Genomic DNA, 20601 nt, shown 5'->3' with positions numbered 1-20601 from the left:
AATACATATAAACTAATGTGAGGATAAGGGTAAGAATACTTGCTATGATTTATTGAATACTTATTATGTGTCCAATATTGTGCTAGTCTATTTACATATCTTTTCTCACTTAGCTTTCTTTTCTCTTATCTGCCTTTCTATAGGCAAGAGATAACTGATGGCTCAGTTATGAGGAAACGCAGTTGTGAGGAAAATGTCAGAGGGAAAATGTACCAGAAAGTTAATTCCTAATGGATCTGTCAGCCTTAAACAGAGCATGTCTGTGCTAAACTGTGTAAAATATCTGTGCTAAAACTACTCAATTGGACAAGTTTTGATAAAGTATTAACTTAATGAATAGGCATAAACAGCTTGGAGCTTTTCGGAGGGTATGTGGTAATATTAGTATTGGTGTGATGACTTTTGAAAGTTCTATGGCGTATAGAAGTCAAAAAGAAGACCCGGAAAGGGGCAAAACTCTCTCTGAAAGTTATTGGGGAAGTCTGGCTAGTAAGACTCCAAAAGGGAGAATCAGTAAGAGGCCATGTTATTCATAGGCCTTCTAAGAATGTGTCCATGAGAAATATTTACAATGATTGGATGCCGGAATAAAGGAGAACACTGGCTCCATAAATGGTAACTTATTTTACACAAACAGGCTAATGATAAAAATAATGAAAATCTGATGGATTTTTGAGAGTTTCATTGACCAAACTGAGACAAAAGTGCATAACAGCTAGATGCTCATAGTTTTAATCAGTTCAGTTTGGAGTCAAGCAAAGATAGCACCTGAAATGGTAAGGGACGTTTATGCAAGGTCACAAAGATTTTTGGTGGTGCATTTGGGATATAAACCCATTTCCATAAGAATTCTTTCAGAGGTCAGATGTTTGCTTGTCAAAAATAGCATGAACTTACTTCCAGGAAAAGTTCCTAAGAAAAAATAATTTGAGTAATGAAGAACACTGATGTAACAGTTAATTTAAGAACCCAGAAATAGAGGTAAAGAGTAAAGCAATTATGGGTTAAGAGTCTGCATAAATTCCCCTGGAAGGGGGATATGGTCAGAGATGGCAGTTTGAAAACAGTGAGTCACCAAAAGTAAAAGTTTAAATTACAGGCTGCTTTGGGGGTCTTCAAGAGAGATTTTATAGATTGAACAACAACAGCAGCAAGGATAAGGTATAACGCTGTCATGTAGACTGCAGCCTGAAAATAAAGCATTGCAGAAAAGCCACATCATCTTGAATTTATATTTCCGTGCATTTGAACAGATTGGAGAGCAGTAAAGTTGCTTTAAGAGCGAGTGATTTAAGTCAGCCAGCTTGTGAATAATATGAGATATTTTTGCATTTACATTAACTTATGTCCGTAAATAATGAACTTTAACAATGAACAAAATCCATAATCCTGATAATGCTAAGAAAACTGGAAAGATACCTTTACCTTGAAAAGACAGGATAAAGAAGACAGCATAGAAATTTAGGGAGATTGCAGTTTTGGAAAAATCATATTAACATTTATTAGCTGCTACAGCTTTGAAATGTGATGATTTAAAGAAAGAAGTAGACTGTTGATTTCTAAAAGGTAATGTGTTGGCTGAAAGAGAAGAGAATCTTGTTGAGACCTAAAGTGTTCTTTTAAGGATATATTTCAATGTCATTTCAAAAAATAAACACATTTCCCATAACAAAACAGTGAGGTTAATGGAATAATGCAGGTGAAAGCTTTTTGGCCCAAAGGAGTTCCATCCTTTGGAACAAAGTTTTATTGTTGAACACACCATGACCCAGGCCTGTGAGTGCCAGCACAGTGACTGTTTTTACAAGATCTGGTACAATATGCACAGTAGTTCTGGCCTTAGCACTAGGCAAGGATCATTCTTTTTGTATCTTCCTGATTGCTTCCTCTACAAAAATGGGATAATCCCTCCTCTTCTAAACTGGAAAGTAGTTTCTTCCCTCAATAAAACTAGTTTCTTCTCCAGGTTGAGCTTTTCCAACTCTTAGAGGTCTAAAATGAATGATATGAAACATACTATATTTGCATCTATTTTTATTTAAGAGTTATCTAAGGAGATTTATCTAATTAAATAGGAATTTCCTAAGAGATGCCAAAATAAACAATCAACAAGTTTTCTTTAAAGATCATATATATTATATAACAAGATCCACCTAAGAGTTAAAATATAAGTAGGTATACAATTTAACTATTTGAAGATAATTTTTCTTCTTACCACTGAAGCAGTAAGCAGGTAGTAGTACAATTTGGGGAAAACAATATTTCTGGCTTTTGTTTGTTTTATTTTAATTTGTGATATTCATGAGATCTTTTGTGAAGCCTTTGGGTATATAGTAAAATTCATGGGTTTTTAACTTTGTATTGACTCGTATTTTTGTAGGTTTTAAATTTTCTTCTGGCTTTAATTTATACTATCTCCTTTTACTTCTTCATTTAGAAATAATGTATTTCTCTCAGGATTACAATCTCAGTGCAGTCCTCTACTTTTCTATTTGTTGGACGTTCTCTTAGACATCTACATTTTTGTCTAGTTCGTACATTTCTAGTTTTTTATACAATTGATAAGAAGTCTTTAATCTTATGAATTCTTTATATTTTCTCTTTGGAGACAAGATTTATAGGGATTTCCTTGGGCTTAAACTAGAAAGAAAAACAAATTTGCATATGAAATGTTGAAGGCTTTGTTACAAAGTGGATTAACATTATATGTGTGTTTGAAATAAACTACTTCAACCAGAGCACCTAGCTCTTAACCTCCAGATTAATATCTATCATAAAATATGTGCATGCTTCCAACACATGGCATTGCCTCCTATTACTGCATGTCCAGGAGAAGTTGTTTTGTCTTGTAGCAAAAGGCATTAGCTCTTTGCACATATTTTTTTTTTAATGACAGCTATCCAGAAATCAAGCTGAACCCTTGTATGTGAGGACAGAAAAGGACAATTTTTAGACAGGTCTAATATGCAGTTGTACCTTTCAGTCACTTAGAAGACTTAGACCCCTGAAGCCCAGAGTCACAGGTTTTTTAGGATTATGGTGGTATATACCTCCAGTTTATAGTAAAAAAATGCATTGCAGAAAATCCAAGTTAAATTAGGATTAAAATCCAAGTTAAATCTAGAACTAAAGTTTTACTGCCCCAAATACTTGTAAACTCTAGGTTACTGCTCTGTTGTCCATTTCATCAGTTGCAGAATATTCAAGTTAGTCTTTCAATGCTAACAAGAACATAAAAATGCATTATGTCTAAAAGCAGAACATGATTGCCAAGCCAGATCTGCACATTACCTGAGAGTTTGGGGGGCCACCCAAGCGGCATCTACTTGTTTGCTACTGACCTTCAAATAGACTTGCTCAAGAATTACAATGTAATAACATATACCCTTATGTACTCTTGAGTTTATTGAAAACACACAGCAAATGTGCACACACACACACATACACACCAGCACACCAGCACGCACCTACTCTAGAGCCTAGAATTTTAAGAGTCAGAACTTTTTATTTGCTTCTGGATTAAGATGGACCCTGTATTTCCTCAGCATGCTAATTAGAAACTCGTTTTAAACAATTCGAAACCAGCTTCTTAAAATTCTGTTTTACAAAAATTGATGTTAAATATTGTCCTCAGAGAGTTCTACTCTGACTTTTCAAATTGTTTTTTTCTCCCTTCATGGGATAAACAGGGTTTCTTTTTGTTTGTTTTTTATCTCTCATTGTAAAAAATTCTATCTTAAAAGCTGATTTATTATTTCTTCCTTAGCATGGACGACGTGGGAACAAAGATGATATTTCATCAGTCTTGTTTTTATTTAAGTTGAAAGGTTATATATTTCTACTATCTACTGCAATACTGCTAAATATTTTTATAGTGCTTGTAAATCTTATGACATTTTTTTTTAGTTTGTATTTAAGGCATTTACTCAAAAGGGACCATATGCCTCAGTTCATGTCACTCTATCATCAGTGTGTATGGTCACTCTATTTTCTAATACTTTTAAGATTGGTTTTGGCCCCGACGTTCCTCTGCCAGATTTATTTCCTTTATTTTCCCCTATATAGCACCATTTGGGCCATTTAATATGTAATTTCCCAACTCACCTTTCATAGTTATTTTAAACATACGTATATATTTGAAATACCGAATTGTTTTGTATTTTCTAATTTTTGCAAAAGTAGTATCGACTAAAAATCACATCCTATTCTTTTATTTTTTCTACACAAAATTATTGTTTTAAAATTTGTCTGTGTTGCTCCATAGAAATTATTGCTTCTGGCCACTGTCTAATATTCCACCATATGTTGATACCATGTTTTGCTTATCCATTACCCTGGTGATACATACTTAGGCTATTTTCAACACTTTATGTCCACCATAAAGCATTAATACACTCTTTCCACATGTCCCCTTGAGTAACAGTGCAGAGTAACAGTGCAGCCGTGGAATGGCTGAGGTAGAAGTCATATATATGCCTTATTTCACAGATTCCTCCCCGGAATAGCTGTACCATTTTCCCCTCACCAGCAATACTTGGAATTTCTCTCTTACCATATCCTTTGTCACCACATGCTGTTAATCTGCATTTTTTAAAATTAATCAATTTATTTATTTGTGGCTGCATTGGGTCTTCGTTGCTACACTCAGGCTCTCTCTAGTTGCAGTGAGCTGGGTCTACTCTTCATTGCGGTGCGCAGGCTTCTCATTGCAGTGGCTTTTCTTGTTGCGGAGCACAGGCTCTAGGCGCGCGGGCTCAGTAGTTGTGGCTCCCAGGCTCTAGAGCGCAGGCTCAGTAGTTGTGGCGCGCAGGCGGAGTTGCTCCACAGCATAATTTGCACTTTAACTTCTGGAAATTTGGCATGTGTGGATTCATATGAAGTAAGGTGTTTTAATTCTGCATTGCTCTGATTCTAGAAAAGTTAGGTCTTCATATGCTTTCTTGCTATTCATGTTTTCCATTCTATGAATTGCCTATCATGACCTTTGCTCATCTTTCTATTGAGTATTCTGTGTCTTTAGAGATGTAGAAGTTTTTGTATTCAGATGTTGAGTCCTTTGTTGGGTTTTAGATAATGTATATGTCTTCTACCCATCAACTGTTTTTCAGTCTGACTTTGGTATCCTTTATTGTACATAAAATTCTAATTTTTTATTAAAGTATAATTGATTTACAATATTATGTTAATTTCAGGTGTACAACATGGTGATTCAATATTTTTATAGATTATGCTCCATTGAAAGTTACTATAAAATATTGGCTATATTCCCCATGCCCTACAATATATCCTTGTATCTCATTTATTTTATACATAGTTGTCTGCACTTCCTAATTCCCAGCCTGTATCTTGCCCCTTTCGCTTCCCTCTCCCCACTGGTAACCACTAGATTGTTTTCTATATCTGTGAATCTCTTTCTGTTTTGTTGTATCCATTCATTTGTCTTATTTTTTGATTCTGCTTATAAGTGATATCATTACAGTATTTGTCTTTGTCTGACTTATTTCACTAAGCATAATACCCTCCAGGTCCATCTATGTTGTTGCAAATGACACAATTTAATCATTTTTTATGGCTGAGCAGTGTTCCATTGTGTATATATGGCACGTATTCTTTATTCATTTATCTGTTGATGGACACTTAGGTTGCTTCCATATCTTGGCTATTGTAAACAATGCTGTTATAAACACTGGATGTGGGTGCATGCATCTTTTCAAATCAGTGTTTCTGTTTTCTTCAGATATATACCCAGGAGTGGAATTACTGGATTATATGGTAGTTCTGTTTTGTTTTTGTTTTTATTAACATCTTTATTGGAGTATAGTTGCTTTACAATGGTGTGTTAGTTTCTGCTTTATAACAAAATGAGTCAGCTATACATATACATATGTCCCCATATCTTCTTCCTCTTGTGTCTCCCTCCCACTCTCCCTATGCCACCCCTCTAGTGGCTACATCAGTTAACATTCCCACCAACAGTGTACCAGGGTTCCCTTTTCTCCACATCCTCGCCAAGGCTTGTTATTTTTGTTCTTTTTTATGATAGCCATTCTGACATGTGTGAGGTGATCTCTCATTGTGGTTTTGATTTTCATTTCCCTGATGGCTGGTGATGTTGAGCATCTTTTCATGTGCCTGTTGGCCATCTGTATGTTTTCTTTGGAAAAATGTCTATTCAGCTCTTCTGCCCATTTTTTTAAATCAGATTTTTTGTATTAATAAATTTATAATTTTAATATATAGTTAAATTCATCACTTTTGCTTCATACAATGTATGCTTCTTTATTTTTCAAAGATCTATTTCATCTCTTACCCTGAAATCACAAATATATTACCTTGCAATTTCTTTTATTCTCTCTAGATTTTATATTTCACATTTAGATATTAAAACTATTGTATTTTAGTTTTGTACATTAGGTGGAATTATATAACATAATGGTTAATAGAATGATTTCTGTGGGGTTTAAGTTCCAGCTCCACCATGTACTTTTTAGGCTAGTCATTTTATCTCTCATACTTCAGTTTTTCCACCTGTAAAATGAGGATAATAGTTTATGCCTTGTGGATTTTTTTATGAAGATTAGGTGAGCTATATAGGACTGGGTACAACATAAGTGATATCACTAGGTTAAGATCCAGTCTCATATCTCTTTTGAAAATGAGACTGTTTCCCCAAAAGCTGTAATTCAACTTCCTCCATTGGACTATGATTCCATCTCTTTCATGTGCCAACTTCCTATCTGTATGTAGCTCTATTTCTAGGCCACCTGTTTGATTTGTTTTGTTGTTTGCCATTTCTTCCAAGGGCATCACACAGTTCTTATCTATCATGACTTCCCAATATATCTTAACGTATAGGGCACATTCTCCATTTTGAGCTTATTTTTCAAAACTACCTTAGCTGTATGGAGAACTTTATTCTTCCAGATACATTTTATTTTATTTTATTTTAATTTTTTTATAGAAGATAGAGCAATCTGCTCTTTTTTTTTTCTTTTTTTTTGGCTGCATTGGGTCTTCATTGCTGCATGTGAGCTTTGTCTAGTTGCAGCGAGGGGTGGGGCAGGAGGCTACTCTTTGTTGTGGTGCACAGGCTTGTCATTGCAGTGTCTTCCCTTGTTGAGGAGCACAGGTTCCAGGCTCGTGGGCTTCAGCAGTTGTGGCTCGTGGGCTCTAGAGTGCAGGCTCAGCAGTTGTGGTGCACCAGCTTAGTTGCTCCGTGGCATGTGGGATCTTCCTGGACCAGGGATTGAACCCATGTTCCCTCCATTGGCAGGCGGATTCTCAACCACTGCGCCACCAGGGAAGTCCCCCAGATACATTTTAGAATCACTTTTTTATGCTGTCCCTCAAAAAAAAAAAAACAGACGAGCTTGGCCTTTTATTACAGTTGCATTTAATTTTATAGATTAATATAAGGACATTTATATTATTATAGTAAGTCAACTCATCCATACCTGTGATATATATTTCTTTTACTCATGTGTCCTCTAATAAAGTTTTCATTATGAAGATTTTCTGCATAATTTATTAGGTGAAACCCCATACTCTCTATAGGTTTTGTTACTATGGTAAATTCATCTTGTATTGTATCTAGATATTGATGCTATGGAGGAACACAATTGATTTTGGTGTATTAATTTTTTTCCAGCCCCTATGTTGAGCTCTTTTCTTAGATTTAATAGCTTATTGATTTTCCTGTGTTTCCAATGACATACATAATCAAAACAATCTATAAATATGACATTTTTATCTATATTCTTCTAAACCTTCTCTCTTTCTATTTCTCTCAATACACAGCTCCAAAAAGGTCAGTTCCAATAGACCAGTAATGTTAGAAATCTTTATCTCAATTCTCTCCTTAAAGGAAATGCTAATTTTTTAAAAAAATTAGTAGTATAATTATTTTTGTTAATGTATACATGTGCCATGTATTTTTGGTCTATAGCCTTTATCAAGGAAAGATAGTTATTATTTGGATCTAGTTTTATAAAATTTACCCTACCCAATAGATTTTGAACCTCATGGGATGCTTTTTATCTCCTCTATCTAAAAAGAATGATGATATGATTTTCTGCTTTTGTTTAACTAATACAGTGAATCACATGAATTGATTGGCTGATACTGAACCAACCTTGCATTCTCAAGGATTAACCCACTTGACCAAATTGTATTATAGTATAGATTAGCTTTTGCTGTATTACAAACCACCTCAAAACTGAGTGGCTTAGGGAGATCAGCTTGGTGCTTTGTGACCACCTAGAGGAGTGGGATAGGGAGGGTGGGAGGGAGGGAGACACAAGAGGGAAGAGATATGGGAACATATGTATATGTATAACTGATTCACTTTGTTATAAAGCAGAAACTAACACACCACTGTAAAGAAATTATACTCCAATAAAGATATAAAAAACAAAACAACAACAACAAAAAACTTACTGGCTTAAAATAGCAATTACTTGGCCATTTGGGACTGGATTCATCTGGGTAGTGTTTTACTTTTGGTTTTATCTGGGCTCCTTCATGCAGTTTTAGTCAACTGATGGATCAGCTGAGTGAGAGCTGGTCTGAGACAGCCTCACTCACAGGTTCGGTGGTTGGCTTGGACAGTGGGAGCACCTGGTCCACTTGTCTTCAGAACCTAGTGGGCTAGTCCTCGGCAACTGAGCCATCAAGCTCTTTTGCTATTGTCTCATCATGTGGGTTGAGTATGCCAAAGCCCAGTCCTGCTGAAGTGGTGACTCAGGAATGAGGGTGTCAGAAGGGGATTGCACCATAATTTTTGAAACATCCTATCACAATGATTTTAATATACCCTAAAACTCTGTGGAATAATAGTGTATTTAGGTTTTTGACTTATATTTTTAATAAGGAAAATTTGATTGTAATGTTTTTTTTTATATTGCCCCTGTTTGGTATAATATTCTTCTTGCACCTCTAGCCCCATTATTCTAGCTTGGGGTACTTAAAATGTATTGAAGGGAATAGAAATGAGTATTGCATCTTAAATAAAATAGTCTTGGACAAGTGGTTCCCACTTATCACTGAGGTTGTTCAAAAGGCTGCACTCTCACAGTGGACTATTGAAGCCTTATGCACACCAAGCATTACATCTCACTCATACCTTACTAGCATTCTTGTGCTGGTTCCTTGATTTTAATTTAAAAAGTAATAAGTACTTGAAAAAATACAAAGTAAGAAGCAAAAACCCTCCATCACCCTAGTCTCTTTCCCTCACAGGGGAAGCAACTATAAAGTTAAGATGTCAATTTAAAAATATTTACAAGATGAAAATGATTCCTAAAAATCCCCGGGGGCATTTAATCATTGAAGGGTATGCTGAAGAAGGTAAGTGACAGTTTGACCTCCAATCCAGAGACTATTGGCAATAAGTGTAAACAGCGCTCTAACAACATGGCCTAATAGAACTATAGAACTAAAGAAAAAGCTAGGATTAGGATTATTGGGCCCAAATTCACATTTTTCATAATGAAGAACCTTAAAATCATGAAATATTGACTGATCTCTAATTCTTAGTCATTCCAGAATGCTATTTTCTATGTCGAAGAGTGGAGTTTGAGAGAGACATAAGAAGGAATAAAGTCCAATTTGGTTTTAAAGAATCATGGAGAAATGAAGATTATTTCTTTCATAATTTCCCCGTAGATAGAGCTCTTCTATGACTGACTGTTTCACTAAAGCAGGGAGATACAGGGTGTTATCCAGAAAATCATATCAGTTTACTTCAAGTCAGTCCTCTTCTGGGCAAACACATCTTTAACTTCATTTGTATTATATAGTATTTTAAATTATGAATTGTTTTGTCTTCTCAGGTCAGTTTCTTCTAGCCACGTGGGTTTGTTCTCTGTTTATTCCTTCCTCCTTCCCTCTCTTCCTTCTTCTCTCCTGTACTCCCTTTTTTATTAGTGAATTGGAAAGACGATTTCCTTATATATGCTAAACTATGCAATAGCAAAACCCCAAAATATAACTAACGTTTTATGAAGAAGACAATAATGAAAAAAAATTATAGTGGAAAAATCTTAGGAAACTGGAAGGAATTTGGGGGTCTTTCTGTCTCGAAGTAGATTTGGAATGTGCATTTCAGGTTCTCTTTTTTAATGCAGGGTTGCTAGTTGAGCCTTTATTTTGTTTCCAGAAAAACAATCAGCTTACATATTTTTTTTAACAAGGTTTTCTTCACCTTTGGAAATTAGTAATGATTAAAAAGAATATTATATAGTTAAGTGATGTCTAACATTTTTCCTCATGGGGTCACCGTAGTTCAGGTTATAGCCCTGATCTGTTTAATCCTCCAAGAATCCTGAGAGGGAGCAAAGGGGCAGATGTTCTTTCCTCATTTCACAGATGAGAAAACTGAGGTTCAAAGATTCAAAGTGAGGTTAAGTGCTTCTGCCAAGGTCATTATCTGAGGTGAAGCTGGAGCCAGGAATAGCACCTCATCCTCTTGTTTTCTCTCATGTGATTCTCCATGCGCTGACCCACTCTGACTATAAAAATGCACTGTACCAGGCCTCACACAGTCCCTGAAACGTCCTTTTAGTAGGACGCTATGGTAGTGACAAGATTGAACAGATATAAAGAATGCTGTAAAAAAGGACCTGTCTTTTTTGTTGACTCCATCCCATAAAATTCCACAGCCACACTGCATGAGAAACATGAGACATCCATTAAGATCATGTTCCCATTAGTTCCCAAAATTCAGCTAGAACTAGATTTTGCAGAAATTGAAGACACATCTTGTGGCCTGACTGCTGAAAATGAGTGTCTCAGGAGTCAGAGAGGCATTGCTGCTCAACGCAGTCAAGAATGCCCTTTGCTAATTATTTCTCCTCCATTTCTGAGGGAATTTAAATTCATGATCGGCACCATATATTATACTTCAATACTATTCATCATCCATCTTGTACGTATTTGCAGGAAAGAATGTTGCCCAAGTCATTATATCCCGCCATGATTCACAGTCGTATGACCTTAGGTGGCAGCTCAGCAGGAGCTTACCGGTGCCTTAAATCATCCCTGTTGTGGACATACAAGAGCGTGACCTCTGACTTCCCAAGCTGTCTCTTCATGAAATGAAAATGGAACTGAGAGTTTAGGGGAAAGTGTCTGGCTCTTGTAGTCATCTAATGAGGTCCTCATTTCTAGCTGCTAAGCATGCCCTTTAATTGGCGATCACTCGAAAATCAATGATAATATAACTGTCCAACTCTTTGGAGCTATTTTTCTCTCTGCTTTCTATCCTGCAAGTACACGATAAAAGAAACCACCCATTCAGCCATTATCTTGTGTCACTTACTATCCAGAGATCAGTCTTCCTTTATGTGCTCCTTCAGGAAAGACCTGGGTTGTATTTTTCACTTGCCTTTCAGGCAGAGAGTAGAGTCCTTGGCACAGATTAAGTCCTCAAAAATGTTAGATGGGTGGATGGGTGGGCAGTGGATTGCAGCACATGAGCAACTACAGTAGCATTGTGATACATGACAAGGAAATGACCTCAGTTGGGGAAATAAATGCCTAGCACATATGCCACCACTTTCCCCTTCCATCTTCATTACAGTCCTTACTAATCTATTATGACATTTTTTCCCATTGGGTCTAGACGTGACCTCAGGATCCTTGTAGAATATAAACAGTCCTGTGCAATGTAAACCTTGTATAATGTAAACAATGCTTTACTGTTTGATTTGAGTTGGGACACGAGAAGAATCCTATCTTCCGTCCATAACATAGACGTTGGGAATAATAGCTAATGCTTATGTAAACATATAGATTCATAGGATAGAAAAAATAAGTTTTAAGAAATGACCTAGTACAGACTCAGGGGGAAAATATATGTTAACTTGATTATAGAAATTTGGTTCAACCACTCAGCTTCAACCTTCAAAAATCATGTCACTTTTAATTTTAAACCAACATATGAATCCAAGGTATAGCAAAATAAACCATAAACCTTGCAGAACAGGGCCCTTCTAGATACGATCTCGTTAGGACCTGATCCTCCATGGTTGTATCTACACAGAGGGGTAATGCCAGGTCCCCTACTGGGAAGTTGAATTGGAGGAAGAGATAGACATAGAGGTACTATGGATAATTCTAGACTGACATGGTCATCAAGAAGTCCTATGAAAAATAATTTCTGGTGAGTATAGAGTAAATCAGCAATGAGAAATGGAGAGGATTGGAATTAAGTAGACTCATCACTAGTCCGTGGTTATTACCAGTGTACCAGTTTAGCAATGAATTACTCAAGGTAATTGATGCTAGGTAGTCTAACAAACACTCCTGAAAGCCAAGTGTCTTAACTTAATAAATGTTTATTTCTCTTGTCAGAGACCAGTGTGAATTAGGTGGTTCATTCTTAGCAGATTGCTTTCAAGTAGTGAATCAGGAACCCATGCCCCCTCCACCTTGAGGTGTTGTCTTAAATGCATGACTACCTAAACTACAGCAGAAGGGAACATGGGCAATCATGCATAATATCTCCTGGCCAGGCCTGAAAGTGGTAGACCCATACCCTTTCAACAAGAATGCAAAAACTTGACCTCTGCCTGGCTCCAAGGGAGGTTAGAAAAGGTCATTGTTCTGTGTGTCCAGGAAGAGGAGAATGGAATGCATCTCACTGTCTCATCCATAGCTGAAGGCAGGTAATCTGTGAGAGAGAGCAATGTTTGCAGATGGTGATACGTGAAGATTGAGGAAGATTGATTTCTCAATCATTGAGGAGTACTGTTCCATCTAACTGAGTTCTGAATGGTAATAAAGTCATCCACTGAAAACTTACCAATCTAGTTTGTGTGCAAGATATTATGAATTATAGTCTTACCGTTAATTTAGCAGACCCACAAATATTTACATCTACCAAGCACCGTGCTGGCAACTGCAGCTTACCAGTACTTCTTTCCTGGGCCCTGGATAATTTCCAGTAGTTGGTATCGGGATCTAAGCTATCCACTTGATGTGGACACTAGTCCCCTTGTAGCCCTCTCACAGGAGCCTTTAACCATTCGTGGCCAAAAACAAAGGAAATGGGCAAGAGTTACTGCTCTACTTATCAGAAAGTGTCTCCTAAAGTCTTGTCTCCTAAATCATTTTTCTGGCCCCTTTATAGTAATTCTTTCTTTATTCACATTTCTTGGCCTACTGAACACTATAATCAAATCCTCCTTCAATTTTCTTTTTTCTGAAGTATATAAAACTACATTTTCTTCAGCCTTTTTTTAAAAAAATGATAATTATCTTGTTTATTTGTAGTTGGACAATCTAATGAGATCACGTATTTAAAAATCACATACTATCAAAAGGTAAATAGTAGTAGTAATACCTTCTGGAATATTTTTGCCCCTCATCCAACCAACGTTAGGTCCCTTACCCCCTTTCCTAGCAACTTTTATTAATTTCTTATGTGTCTATCAGAAGTTTTTTGTGGCAGACGTACATGTGTATGTTTCAGAGGTTACTGTTGTCATGAATTCACAGAAGCCAGAGCCTGGAAAGCATTAAGTGGTCCTGAGCACCCCATTTCCAATGAGAGAGCGTAGCAGTGCTCAAACGGCTGGGTGTCCTATAATTCAACTCAATTCTGGCACTATCTACCTGTAGATAGCATCAGATCTCACATGTGAAGGAAGGGCTCAGTCCAGCAGGAATGCACACACACACTTCAGGTGCCAGCCACCAAGTATATGTTGTCACCTGTGCTTCTGACCCTTGTACCACAGATCAGAGGTTCCAACGACCCCCTTCTTATTAGCTTTAATTAATTTGCCCAAGTGACTCATAGAACTCACAGAAATATTCTATTAACTAGATTAACGGGTGTATTATAACATGATAAAACTCAGCAACAGCCAGATAGAAAACATGTATAGGACGAGGTATGGGGAGAAAGCATGAAGCCCACTCTCCCCAAATCTCCATGTGCTCACCAACTGGGAAGCTCCCTGAACCCTGTCCTTGGGGGTTTATGGAGGCTTCAGTACACAGGCATGTCTGAATAACTCATTGGCCATGGGCGATGAGCTCAGTCTTGAGTGGCTCTTCCCTGCCCTGAGGGCAAGGGGGTGGGACCGAAAGTTCCAACCTCTAATCACAAGGTTGGCTCCACAGGCTGCCTGCTCCCATCCTTAGGTGCTTTCTAAAGATCACCTTGTTAACATAACAAAAGACACCATTATCATCTCATCACTTACGAAATCCCAAGGGTTTTAGAAACTGTGGCAGAAACTGGGACAGAGACCAAAAATATAAATCTTATTACTCCTAAAGCACAGTTATCTAGGTAAATGTTTGTATCACCCCAAATAGGCAGTAGTCACCAGGGAAAATAAGTTAATTGCCAGTCTTTTCTATTAATTTTTAAAAATCAGATTTAAGAAGAGAATTTTTTGAATGGCCAGTGAAAATGTCTCTTACTTTAGCTCTTGCCCTTTTCTACTTATTATTTATTTTTTCAATTTTTAGTTTAGTTTTGAAAACTGTCTTTAAGTTATTTTAAAGTTAGAACCGAACCTTCCAGGGTTAAAAAAATATTGCGTCTCTTGAAAGAGATTATTTTAGACTTAGTGAAATGGATTTGATGCTAGAGAACATGTGACATCATACATTTGACCTTTTTGAAATGATTTACATTATATCAGCTACATTTTAAGTCCAGCAACTGTAACCAAAAAAAAAAAAAAAACACCCTACTAATTAAGGCAACTTTGCAGATTGATGGCATTAGATTATCAATTAAGATCTCAGTTTTAAACCAGATTTTTCCTCTAAATAGTGATCCAAAGAACACTAGTTTTACGGTCATTCTAATTAGTCAGACAGCCTTCTGATTGTTTAGTGCCTTCACTTGAAGTTTGTTAAATATTTTTGAATAGCACCTATGCTCCCATGGGACATTAGTGAATGTGAAGTCAACAAAAAAGAAAAAAAAAGTAAGAAAAAGGATTTTGTAGTAAAATAAACTTGAGAAATCCTGGGTTCAGGAAATTTAAACATGTTTCGTGACTGGAGGACTTTTGAGATGTGGAATGAGCTATAATGTGCTCTGTGAATTTCACTGTTAAGTAGAGTTTGGTCTGAAGTGTTTTTAAACTTTATTTGGCTCTACAACCCTTTGTCAGTGGAACATTTTAAAGGACTCTTTGTTTCTAGCAACTTTGGAAAATGCTGTTCTGGTCTCAGTTAAGCCCTTGAAATCTTAGCATTTGGAAGGAGATCCACACACAAGCTCATCCAATTTCTGGTACAGAAATCTACCATGTATCCATGCTATAGGCTCACTCAGCTGTGGATGAGTATTTTGATAACAAAATGCTCACTACCCATAAATCAGCTGATTCTATAGTCGGAATGCTGGTCTGTTAGGAGGTTTTAACCTTTTAAGTGCCTTTTACTCTTAGAAAATTTTAAGTTTTAAAATTTTGTCTGTTGGACCTAGATCTGATCTCTGGATTAAGATAAGTCCTACTCAAGTAAAAGAATCCTCATTTTTCAAGGATGATTTGTACATGAAAAAAAAAAATCCATATACTTCAAATCATCTGTAAATAGTGACTGAAGAGTAATTGAAAATACATTTGAAAATAATTTTCATTTGAAATTTATGTCAAAATATGTTATTATATAAATGAATCCAGTATATTTTCTCTTATAGCCAGTAAAATTTAGGCTAAATTTTAATTAAGCACAAGTGCTACAATTAAAAAAAAGAATTACATTTTGTTTTGAGTGATTATTTCAGCAAAACTGGTTTATGGGACAGTAAACTCTCCTTCCCTGCATGTTCAATGTTAGCAGCTCAAACAGGCTAATTCTGGTAAAAATTCAACAGTTTTCCAAGGCCTTCTCTTAATTATTTGATACTCAATTGTTTTTTCTTTTACTTCTATTGTATCTCTTCTTTAAATTGTTAACTGCACATCCTCATTTATCAATGGCTTTGTATGTTTAACCCAGCAGATCTCTGGTATTATTTACAATGGCTTCATGATATTATATCTTTAAAATTCAGAATCTCACTTTAAAGTTGATTTGAATTTTATTTCTATTATACGGTATTATGTTTATGTTATGAATCCATCAGTGAGTAATTTTCTGAAACAGGATGAGCAGTTTGCTGACTTAGAAGGGCTGGAATCTATAGACACCTTAACATTAGGATGTAGATAACAAATAGTTGGATGACAAGAAACCCTGTTATATGAAAACAGGAATAATAATGAGTGTTCCAAATCTTATCTTTTCTGTTCTTACTTTTCTCCAAAGGTTAGTTCTAGAGTCCTTAATTCTCCATTCAGTATTAAATGATTGACTATTTGCAGCCTTCCCACCATTCTCCCCACTTCTAGGTCTGAGTTGGATAAACCTTTTGGTTTCATCCTTTCTTTGTGAAGTAGTGTTCCTAGTCAAGCCAGAAGGCTGTTCCATTAAAGGTTTAGCATTTTAGTGATTTTAGTAGTAAGGGTAAGGATAAGTGGTCTTCAGCCCGTCACAGTCTTCCACCCAACCTTTCTTCAGATGAATTTCCTGCAGTAGAAAAATTAGACAACCAGGCTGAATGATTGAGTCCCTGACTATGACTAGCAATGAACTACTCAGCCCTGGCTTCCTGAGCATGCCATCCTTCAAAAACAGCCTGCCAGATGGAATCTCAATCCCCTAGCTTGGCATTCAAGATACTCATACTCTAATCCACCAAAATCCAGTTCCAGTAGTTCTCCCCACTTCTTTCATACAGCAAATATCCATTCACCCAACTGCATTCACTCATCTGGAGTACAAGTTCTTTTCCTTATATTCCAATATATCCCTATTTCATCTGCCTAGGAAGTCTTTCAACTTCTTCACAATCTTAAATCCTACATGGTCTTTACTTTCCTACCTTTACAACTTGACCTTAAGAAAATTTTTGCTTTCCAAGATCTATAAGTCAATCAATCAATAAACCATTAATAAGTTCATAGGCTGCTTCAATACAGTTCTCCTCAATACAAATATAGTTGTCAATCCTTAATAATTAACAGCTTATATTTGATCACATAGAAATGTATTTTAACTCACATATTTGTTATCTAAAATGATAGTATAGCACTCTTCATTTTGTTGGTTATTTTCACGTATTTTAATGTCAGTATCACCTCTTTGAAGACTTAAAGTATATGTTGTCCATTTTTTCAGTATTTTAGTATCCTGCCCTGTTTTACACTTAGTGGGTGTTCAATAAATGACTTCAACACTTCACAGAATGGAGAAAATTTTCGCAAATCCTACAAGCGTTGACCCTGTCTGACTTTGCACATCACTTGTTAATGGCAGCTGGGTAGTTGTGTTTGATAGAAATTCAAGAAAAAATTTCTACATGTTTCAAGACCAAAGCCACAGTCATATGAGGACCTTAGTCAGCATCATGAATATATTCTTAAACATATACAATGGAGAATTGCACTTTTATGATTTTGTGATGAACCACATGTAAAACAGTCATTCACATTTTATTTATTTATTTATTTATTATTATTTTAAAATATCTTTATTGGAGTATAATTGCTTTACAATGGTGTGTTACTTTCTACTTTATAACAAAGTGAATCAGCTATACATATACATATATCCCCACATCTCCCTCTTGCATCTCCCTCCCACCCCTCTAGGTGGTCACAAAGCACTGAGCTGATCTCCCTGTGCTATGTGGCTACTTCCCACTAGCTGTCTATTTTACATTTGGTAGTGTATATATGTCCATGCCACTCTCTCTTTGTCCCAGCTTACCCTTCCCCCTTCCTATGTCCTCAAGTCCATTCTCTATGTCTGCATATTTATTCCTGTCCTGCCCCTAGGTTCTTCAGAACCATTTTTTCTTTCTTTCTTTCTTTCTTTTTCAGATTCCATATATATGTGTTAGCATATGGGATTTGTTTTTCTCTTTCTGACTTACTTCACTTTGTATGACAGACTCTAGGTCCATCCACCTCACTATGAATAACTCAATTTCGTTTCTTTTTACAGCTGAGTAATATTCCATTGTATATATGTGCCACATCTTCATTATCCATTCATCTGTCGCTGGACACTTAGGATGCTTCCATGTCCTGGCTATTGTAAATAGAGCTTCAAAGAACATTCTGGTACATGTCTCTTTTTGAATGATGATTTTTCAGGGTATATGCCCAGCAGTGGGATTGCTGGGTCATATGGTAGTCCTATTTTTAGTTTTTTAAGGACCCGACATACGGTTCTCCATAGTGACTGTATCAATTTACATTCCCAGCAACAGTACAAGAGTGTTCCCTTTTCTCCACACCCTCTCCAGCATTTATTGTTTGTAGATTTTTTTGATGATGGCCATTCTGACCGGTGTGAGGTGATACCTCATTGCACTTTTGATTTGCATTTCTCTAATGATTAGTGATGTTGAACATCCTTTCATGGGTTTGTTGTCAATCTGTATATTTTCTTTGGAGAAATGTCTGTTTAGGGCTTCTGCCCATTTTGGGATTGGCTTGTTTGTTTTTTTGATGTTGAGCTGCATGAGCTGCTTGTATATTTTGAGATTAATCCTTTGTCAGTTTCTTCATTTGCAAATATTTTCTCCCATTCTCAGGATTGTCTTCTCATCTTGTTTATGGTTTCCTTTGCTGTGCAAAAGCTTTGAAGTTTCATTAGGTCCCATTTGTTTATTTTTGTTTTTATTTCCATTTCTCTAGGAGGTGGGTCAAAAAGGATCTTGCTGTGATTTATGTCATAGAGTATTCTGCCTATGTTTTATTCTAAGAGTTTTATAGCGTCTGCTCTTACATTTAGGTCTTTAATCCATTTTTTTTTTAACATCTTCATTGGGGTACAATTGCTTTACAATGGTGTGTTAGTTTCTGCTTTATAACAAACTGAATCAGTTATACATATACATATGTTCCCATATCTCTTCCCTCTTGCATCTCCCTCCCTCCCACCCTCCCTATCCCACCCCTCCAGGCTGTCACAAAGCACCGAGCCAATATCCCTGTGCCATGCGGCTGCTTCCCACTAGCTATCTACCTTACTACGTTTGTTAGTGTGTATATGCCCATGACTCTCTCTCGCCCTGTCACAGCTCACCCTTCACCCTCCCCATAACCTCAAGTCTGTTCTCTAGGAGGTCTGCAACTTTATTCCTGCTTTACCCCTAGGTTCTTCATGACATTTTTTTTCCTTAAATTCCATATATATGTGTTAGCATACGGTATTTGTCTTTTTCTTTCTGACTTACTTCACTCTGTATGACAGACTCTAGGTCTATCCACCTCATTACAAATAGCTCAATTTCGTTTCTTTTTATGGCTGAGTAATATTCCATTGTATATATGTGCCACATCTCCTTTATCCATTCATCCGATGATGGGCACTTAGGTTGTTTCCATCTCCGGGCTATTGTAAATAGAGCTGCAATGAACATTTTGGTACATGACTCTTTTTGAATTTTGGTTTTCTCAGGGTATATGCCCAGTAGTGGGATTGCTGGGTCATATGGTAGTTCTATTTGTAGTTTTTTAAGGAACCTCCATACTGTTCTCCATAGTGGCTGAACCAATTCACATTCCCACCAGCAGTGCAAGAGTGTTCCCTTTTCTCCACACCCTCTCCAGCATTTATTGTTTCTAGATTTTTTGATGATGGCCATTCTGACTGGTGTGAGATGATATCTCATTGTAGTTTTGATTTGCATTTCTCTAATGATTAATGATGTTGAGCATTCTTTCATGTGTTTGTTGGCAGTCTGTATATCTTCTTTGGAGAAATGTCTATTTAGGTCTTCTGCCCATTTTTGGATTGGGTTGTTTGTTTTCTTGTTATTGAGCTGCATGAGCTGCTTGTAAATTTTGGAGATTAATCCTTTGTCGGTTGCTTCATTTGCAAATATTTTCTCCCATTCTGAGGGTTGTCTTTTGGTCTTGTTTATGGTTTCCTTTGCTGTGCAAAAGCTTTGAAGTTTCATTAGGTCCCATTTGTTTATTTTTGTTTTTATTTCCATTACTCTAGGAGGTGGGTCAGAAAGGATCTTGCTGTGATTTATGTCATAGAGTGTTCTGCCTATGTTTTCCTCTAAGAGTTTGATAGTTTCTGGCCTTACATTTAGGTCTTTAATCCATTTTGAGCTTATTTTTGTGTATGGTGTTAGGGAGTGATCTAATCTCATACTTTTACATGTACCTGTCCAGTTTTGCCAGCACCACTTATTGAAGAGGCTGTCCTTTCTCCACTGTACATTACTGCCACCTTTATCAAAGATAAGGTGTCCATATGTGCATGGGTTTATCTCTGGGCTTTCTATCCTGTTCCATTGATCTATCTTTCTGTTTTTGTGCCAGTACCATACCGTCTTGATAACTGTTGCTTTGTAGTATAGTCTGAAGTCAGGGAGCCTGATTCCTCCAGTTCCTTCTTTCGTTCTCAAGATTGCTTTGGCTATTCGGGGTCTTTTGTGTTTCCATACAAATTGTGAAATTTTTTGTTCTAGTTCTGTGAAAAATGCCAGTGGTAGTTTGATAGGGATTGCATTGAATCTATAGATTGCTTTGGGTAGTAGAGTCATTTTCACAATGTTGATTC

General features: G+C 36.5%; 1 protein-coding gene across 1 annotated transcript in view; it reads left to right on the top strand.

Moving 5' to 3' along the window:
* Positions 1-20601, top strand: part of LOC309960020 (uncharacterized protein) — a 345721-nt gene that overhangs the window by 274837 nt on the left and 50283 nt on the right. The window lies entirely within an intron of this gene.

The sequence above is a fragment of the Leucopleurus acutus genome (assembly GCF_964270905.1).
Source record: "Leucopleurus acutus genome assembly, chromosome: 3".
NCBI lineage: Eukaryota > Metazoa > Chordata > Mammalia > Artiodactyla > Delphinidae > Leucopleurus > Leucopleurus acutus.
Note: the sequence above shows the minus strand (reverse complement) of the source record. Positions and strands in the feature narration are given on the sequence as shown.